The sequence below is a fragment of the Hyperolius riggenbachi genome, chromosome 5 (assembly GCF_040937935.1).
Source record: "Hyperolius riggenbachi isolate aHypRig1 chromosome 5, aHypRig1.pri, whole genome shotgun sequence".
Taxonomy (NCBI): domain Eukaryota; kingdom Metazoa; phylum Chordata; class Amphibia; order Anura; family Hyperoliidae; genus Hyperolius; species Hyperolius riggenbachi.
The window spans coordinates 53,032,153-53,040,259 of record NC_090650.1 but is presented as its reverse complement, the minus strand read 5'-3'; positions in this window follow the sequence as shown (position 1 = coordinate 53,040,259).

Genomic DNA, 8,107 nt, shown 5'->3' with positions numbered 1-8,107 from the left:
TGAGCAGTTATCTGACAAAACCATGTGGAATGGAGGCTTCAGCGTGCGTCTCGGTATATATAAGGAGTTGTTTTCTGGAAAGTTATGGTAGTTACAGTTTGAAGATTTTCAGCATTCAGTTATAAAATAGCTTGGCTGGTGATGACATCTCTGGCAACTCCTTAATCGTATGACCGTTACAGGTTCACTTTAAAGAGAACCTGAACTGAAAATAAAAAGTCAAAATAACGATACACAGGTCATACTTACCTCCTGTGTAGTCTGCTCATCAATCTCTTTCTCCTCTCCTGCATCCCATTTGTCCACTGTGATCAATGGAATTCTGTGTCCTCCATTTTGAAAATGGCCATTACCCCATAACAGCTTCCTGGTCAGCACACTGTTAAACTGTTATATCACCCACTTGAGCCATAGGGAAACATGGACACAGAGCCGGGACAAGGTCCTCCAGCACCCAAGGCTGAGACACCAAAGTGCGCCCCTCCATCCCTGCCACCCCAGCTGTCACACACTGATTGCTATTAGACTAAGAGGGCCACAGGGCCCACAACCTCCCCAACACCTTAATATCTAGTTATCTGGCTTGCAGTCACTGCTATGTATCCCCTTTTTTTATTTCTTTCTGCTTCATACACAATTAGGAATGACAGCTGAATGAATTGTGCGCCCCCTACTACACTGCGCCCTGAGGCTGGAGCCTCTCCAGCCTATGCCTCGGCCCGGCCCTGCATGGACATTACCTAGCACATTCAGTTGCAACTGACAGCTGCTGATATATAACTGACAGCAACTAGTATATTTCAGTTCTGACAAAATCTTGTCAGAACTGGAAGGGATCACTGTAAGAAGAAAATGGTGAGCTTCTGAGAGGAACTGCCGGTGAGGTAAGTATGTAATATTCATTTGCAGGTACAGCATGTGTTTATTTTAAATAATTTTACTCGCTTCAGGTTCCCTTTAAGGCTTATGAACCATCACGCTGTTGCTTCTGTATGGGAAGACTGCCTAATCCTGTCTTTATATATTCCATGTGCAATTATTGCTTTATTTGATGGCTGACCGCAGCCTCCATGACACATGGAAAATGTCACAAAACCTCCATGTGAATGAACTGAATCACAGCTGACGAGAAGTTTCCATAGCCGTCCTATGAACAGAAGACGCGACTCTGAAGCTCGCTGCAACTGACACTTTACATTTCTGTGCTTTATACGACAGCAGTCACAGCATAAATCATAGCTAACCCTTTGTGACCTCAGGTTAGAGAGGAACTTTACACAAAGATAGTAGTGGGGAGAAAAAAAATCAAGACTTCGCAAAGTGAGAAGTCAAAAAATAGAGGATGGATCAAAAAATTATTGATATTCGCCATGTAATTTGTTCAAGTTGTTTGATCCACGGTGAGCCTGTGGGTTACCATCATGGGCGTCCGCACATAGAGCCAGGGGAGGGCCACTGGGGACATATACCTCTGACTACATATACTGGGCACATATACCTCTGGCTACATATACTGGGGACATATACCCCTGACTACATATACTGGGGACATATACCCCTGACTACATATACTGGGGACATATACCTCTGGCTACATAAACTTGGCACATACAGTATACCCCTGACTACATATACTGGGCACATATACCTCTACCTACATATACTGGGGACATATACCCCTGACTACATATACTGGGCACATATACCCCTGACTACATATACTGGGGACATATACCCCTGACTACATATACTGGGCACATATACCCCTGCCTACATATACTGGGCACATATACCGCTGCCTACATATACTGGGCACATACACCCCTGCCTACATATACTGGGCACATATACACCTGACTACATATACTGGGCACATATAGCCCTTACTACATATACTGGGCACATATACCTCTGGCTACATATACTGGGGACATATACCTCTGACTACATATACTGGGCACATATACCTCTGGCTACATATACTGGGGACATATACCCCTGACTACATATACTGGGGACATATACCTCTGGCTACATAAACTTGGCACATACAGTATACCCCTGACTACATATACTGGGCACATATACCCCTGACTACATATACTGGGGACATATACCCCTGACTACATATACTGGGCACATATACCCCTGCCTACATATACTGGGCACATATACCCCTGCCTACATATACTGGGAACATATACACTTTCCTACATATACCCCTGGCTACATGTACTGGGGACATATACCCCTGATTACATAAACTGGGCACATATACCTCTGGCTACATATACTGGGGACATATACCCTGACTACATATAATGGGCACATATACCACTGGCTACCTGTTCTGGGGACATCTCTACCCCTGGCTACCTGTTCTGGGGACATCTATACCGCTGGCCACCTATTCTGGGGGCATCTATACCGCTGGCCACCTATTCTGGGGACATCTATACTACTGGCCACCTATTCTGGGGACATCTATACCCCTGGCCACCTATTCTGGGGACACCTATAGACCTGGGGCTACCTATTTTTAGGGAACCACTGCTGTCAGATTGAGTGTATTTTGGAGAACTGCTGCCAGGTGAGAGGTGTCTACCATATTAAGGGGGCATTCTGCCTATTTATGTGAAATGCTGTCTATTTATGTGCCTCATGGTTACTGAATTTGTCTTGTTGGGCGCCTCATGATTTGTTAGGGCCTAAAGATCGCTGAATTTGTCTTGTTGGGGGCCTCATGATTGCTGAGTTGGTCATGTTGGGGGCCTCATGATTGCTGAATTTGTCTTGTTGGGGGTCACATGATTGCTAACTGCGAGACTATGGAAAAAGCTGAATCATCATCATATGAGACAATAGCATCAAACCTACTTTTTCAGCTTTTTAAAACAGAAAATGAAACTGGGAGGTTCTAAAAAAAATGAATACATTTTTCAGGAGTAGGATGGATGAAATTGTTTATTTTCACAGTTTATTTTCAACTTGGATTTTCCATAATGTTCATGTATGAGTTAAAACATTTGTATTTAGTTTAAATTGCTGTTGCCACTTTGCGATAGATAGATAAAGTGACTTTTGGGTTGCAGTTTGGGCACTCTACCTCCAAAAGGTTCGCCACCACTGTCCTAATCTAATGTCCCACCATTGCTAAATTCATGTAATCTTGTCTCCACCTGCGACCACACCCACATTCTGGTCCATGACCACACCCATTTTTCGGCGCAGCGCGCTTATTACGTAGCCCCATTTTTCAATACCACGCCAAATTATCGGCGCGGCACGCGGCCCCACTCCTTCCTCCCCCCCTTTTTGCCCCCCCCCCCCCCCCCCTTCCTGAAAAAATTTCTGCGGACGCCCATGGTTACCATCTTTACTACTGGACATGAAAAAATGAATGGATAGCATCGACTGCCATTACCGTGTTTCCCATAAAGTAGGACATCCCCTGAGAATAAGCCCTAGCAGGAATTCCTAGCATGCTTGGAATGTAAGACATCCCCCGAATATAAGCCCTAGGAGCAGCCCACATGACACCAGCAAGTCACGCTGAATACAAAGCCTGGATACAGGAGAGCAGTAGTATAATGGGCGTTCTACAGTCCTGTATATGTGTCAGGCAATTTGTGTTTTTGTTGAAGCCAGCCCTCCTGATCTGTCGTGAAAGGGTCAGCAGCACATCACCTCTTCCCAGGACACACAGCTTATCCTATCATAGCTCTGGGGAGCCTAACAGGGTTTATCTGCCTGCAAGAAATAGACTCTAAGGGCTGGTGCACACCGAGCTTTGTCAGCGTTTCTGCAGCCGCTTGCGGCTGCGGATACGCTTAGTCAATGTATCTCAATGGGGTGGTTCACACCAAAGCGGGAGGCGTTTTGCAGAAACGCATACTCCCGGGGTGAGGCATTTTTTGGATTGTGGATGCGTTTCTGCCTCAATGTTAAGTATAGGAAAAACGCAAACCGCTCTGAAAAATGGCAGTTCAGAGCGGTTTTGCAGGCGTTTTTGTTACAGAAGCTGTTCAGTAACAGCTTTACTGTAACAATATCTGAAATCTACTACACCAAAACTGCTACACAAAACCGCGACATGCTAGCTGAAACACTACAGAAAATTAACAACAAGCGTTTTAAAATCTGCTAGCATTTTGCGGATCTGCTTGCGTTTTTTGGTGTGCACCAGGCCTTAAAGTGAACCTCCAGACTAAAATTCTACTCAGCAGCACTGAAAAGGCTTGGTGTTTCTTTAACAGCAAAGCATGATGGGATTGCTGATATTGTTGTTCTCGTTCTGCTGTTTTGGTGCAATTTTCTTTTTTTTTTTAATTTGAGATTTGAAGCCTAGCGTATGCAGCTGGGAAGGGTGATCAGGACACAGGATAGTTGGAACTGTGTCTTATGCTCCCTGTCGCCTTCTTTCAACCAAAAAGATGTCTGCACCCATGAACAAGATGTCTGCCCCCATGAACAAGATGGCTGCCCCCATGAAATCACAAACATTTGCCTGTTCTTTTAGATTATATTACCTATCTATTTTAATTAATAAGGCTAATGTAACTTAATGACAGTATGTTTGTTTAGGCTGAAGTTCCCCTTTAAGGCGCATACACACGCTCAACAAAAGTCTTTTAAATGCACAATTATCAAACAAATTTTGTTGCTGAAACAACCAAGAAAAGTTGTTTGTTATTGTTCAAACAACTGATAAGACGCAGCTCAAGTTAATCCAACTGTTGTCAACAACAACAACTTATCAGTTGTTTGAACAATAGCAAACAACTTTTTTTGGTTGTTTTAACAACAAAACTTGTTTGATAATTGTGCATTTAAAAGACTTTTGTTGAGCGTGTGTATGAGGCTTTACCCACATTATCAGCAGAATTAATTTCTTGTAAGTGAGAGCCAATATCTGGAAACCACAAGCTCGGTGCATGCTGCTTGTGTTTCATCATGGCATGCAGTATATACATTTTGTATAGGAAAACTACCAGTGTTTTCCCCCAAAATAAGACATCCTCTGAAAATAAGCCCTAGCACATCCTTTGGAGCAAAAGGGACGCAGGCGGGGTGCGGCAACACAAAGGTAAACAGCCAGCTAGCGACAAGCTGCATGTTGCTAGCATGGCGTTTTTTTTCTGGGGGGACAGCAGAGCGCAGGGGGTGCCTGTGGGGCACAGTATAGACACGGAGGCTGGTGATAGTATGCAGACCCAACCTCTTTGTCCTAATAGCATTCTTTAAACCCACCTCCTGTTCTCCTTTGAACCACCAGAAAGCAATAAAATACCCTAAATAATTTGAAAGTACTTTTTTTTTACCTACTTTTTGTTTGTTTGTTCTTCTGTTGCAAAGTGCTGAAAAGTTATTTTAAAGAGAAGATGAAAAATTATCTCTTAGTTGAAAAAGTTAATTGCATATGGGACCTTGTATCTATAGTGTCCCGCCCCCCACCGAGGCCTCAATGGTCTCTGTGAATGGACTATTGTCACGATTTGTGAATAAAAAAGGATTGATCCTGCATTGTTTGATTTAATATTTTGGTCCAACATCACAGGAATGGTGTGCTTTCTCTGCTACTTCCTAACCCTAAATAGGATTTTCCAGGATTCCCATAGCCTTATTTTGATTTTAAAGGTTAAAGTAGATCCGAGATGAACCTTTCATATTGTTTATAGGGCATTCCTCAAACCAAATACTTTTTTGTTTTTGTTTTAATACTCTAATTCCCTATAAACTAAACAAGCCTCGCTCACAGTTTTTCAGAGAGCCTTGGCAGTAGCAAGGGCTCATGGGAGCTCAGTCTGGACAGAAGGAGGGGGAGGTATTACTAGCCAGAGATTTCAGAGGCAGAGGGGAGGAGGGAGGAGGAGGGGGGATTTGTTTTTTTTTCACAGTAGTTGCAGATAAGCTTGCCTGTTTGTAATGTTTATAAACAACATGGCTGCTGTCATTGTATCACAGGAAGAAAGAATCATATTCTATTGAAGCTGTTTGCAGCTAGATTTGCTGTGTAAACTATCTAAACTTTAGATAAGATATATAGACAAGTTACTTGTTATAGTTAGTTTTTCATCTCGGATCCGCTTTAAAAAAACGCCACGCACCTCATGGGGCTGGAGGAAGCCCCAGGTAAGTATAAATAAGGCACAGTGTACAATTTCCGGTACACTTTAACCCATACAGTGAAGGTTCCCATCAGTCTTGAAAGAGGGGCGAATGAAGAAAATGGGACAGAGACATTTGGTTTTCAAAGAAGGACTGTCCCTCTAAAAAAGGGACAGTTGGGAGCTATGATGTTGGCACTATATAACTCAGTAACAATAATAATACTTTTTTTTTTTTTAATGGATTTTTTTTTTTGGATCGGAACTGGAGCTTTCAAAGTGCACCATGACTGCTCCAGTACTCAGAGATTAATGTATGAATGACTGAAAGTGCTTGCGAACATCACCAGCGGGTTGTACTAGAACAGTGTCGTGAGCGAGGTCACGTGTGACGTTATTGGTTCCCTGTAAGTATTGCCATGGAATGCGAAGATTGTACGGTCTAGAGGTCACGTGTGACGTGATTGGTCCGCTGTAAGTATTACCTTGGCTCAGGAACAATTATTTGGTCTATAGAAATGTGTACTATGAAAACGCGCTGTGTTCTTTTCAGTTCAGCGATGTGGTGAGCGGTGACTCACTGAGCTCTTCCTCGTCTTTGTCACAACACGGTGCGCTTTTGATGATAAGTACATGAGAAGGTTCCTAAACTCAGCGCAAACGGCATAAAACAAAGGCAAGCGATTTCCGTAATGTGCTGTAATATGTCTCAGCGGTGACTTTCAGCCTCCCTAAAGAGAGAAAAGTGAGGCGGGATGGGAAGCAGAGCGCAATACGGAGAGATGGCGTCACGTGCGTCGCATGGAGTGCGGGAAGAGAAGAGACGTTGGCGATGATAAGATGAACCTGCTGTGATGTATGTTAAAAAGGAACGAGTCTTCGTAAAGCTCAGCGGCTTCCTCTAGCTATCTGCTGCCAGCAGACAATTGGCAATAAACGGCAATTTCAAGAGAAGAAGCCGCCGAAATACCACAATGGAAAAAAGTAATAAAGCTATTTGGAAGTAACATTTAACACAGCTGTATCAAATCAGAACGCATAACTGAAGCAGACACTATGGAAGTGCATAAACTGGAGATCATTCCGGCTTAGACCAAACTGTGTCATATTTGCTAAGTGTGATGCTGCACTGTATTCAGCCTTAGGGCCCGTTTCCACTAGAAGCGGTGCAATGCGGCTACATAGCCGCACCGCGGGTGACCTGAACCCAACGCACGGCAATGGAACAGTTTCCATTGTGTGCGGAGTGGTGCGGAGCATGCTGCAGATTCTTGCACAGCCGTATCTGCACGCTTCCGCCCGCCGTCCCCTCCATACACTTCCGCACCGGGAGATGCGGAAGTGATGCGGACATCAGCAGAAGTGATACCATGCGGCTAGGTAGCCTCACTCATATCACTTGTTAGTGGAAATGGACCCTACTGCCTGTCTACGGATCCAAACAGGAAGTCTGGGAGCCGCCATAGCACCCATGTTAATTGCTGCAATTCGTGGCAATAACAGGAAATTTCGGCCGGGGGGCACCTGCTATTAGCCACTACTCAGGGCTATTATTATGGGCACCAATGGCGGGGGCCATACTTCCCTGATGCCTGATAAAATTCAAACTGTGGTAAAGGCAGTGAGGAATACGGGGAAGGGGTGGTTATGGTTAGGCATTAGTTGGAGGGGGGACATTGGTTAGGGTTAAGCATAGGTTGGGGGGACGGTTAAGAATAATGTGGGGAAGGTTGGTTAATGTTATGCCTTGTTTGTGGATTGGTTAGAGATAGGCATTGATAGAGGAAGGGTTCAAGTGACAGTGGGGTCAGGTCAGGTGATAGCAATATATTGATAAGAATAAGGCTGGGTGCACACATAACAGAGCGGGAAAGGTTGCGTTTTCTGTCATGTGCGTTTATTTTTGTGTGTGTGCGCATTTTCAGTGCATTTGTACTGTGTTTGCGTTTTTTTCCTGCAGATACGTTTTTCAAGCATTTTGCGTGCGTTTTTACACGTTT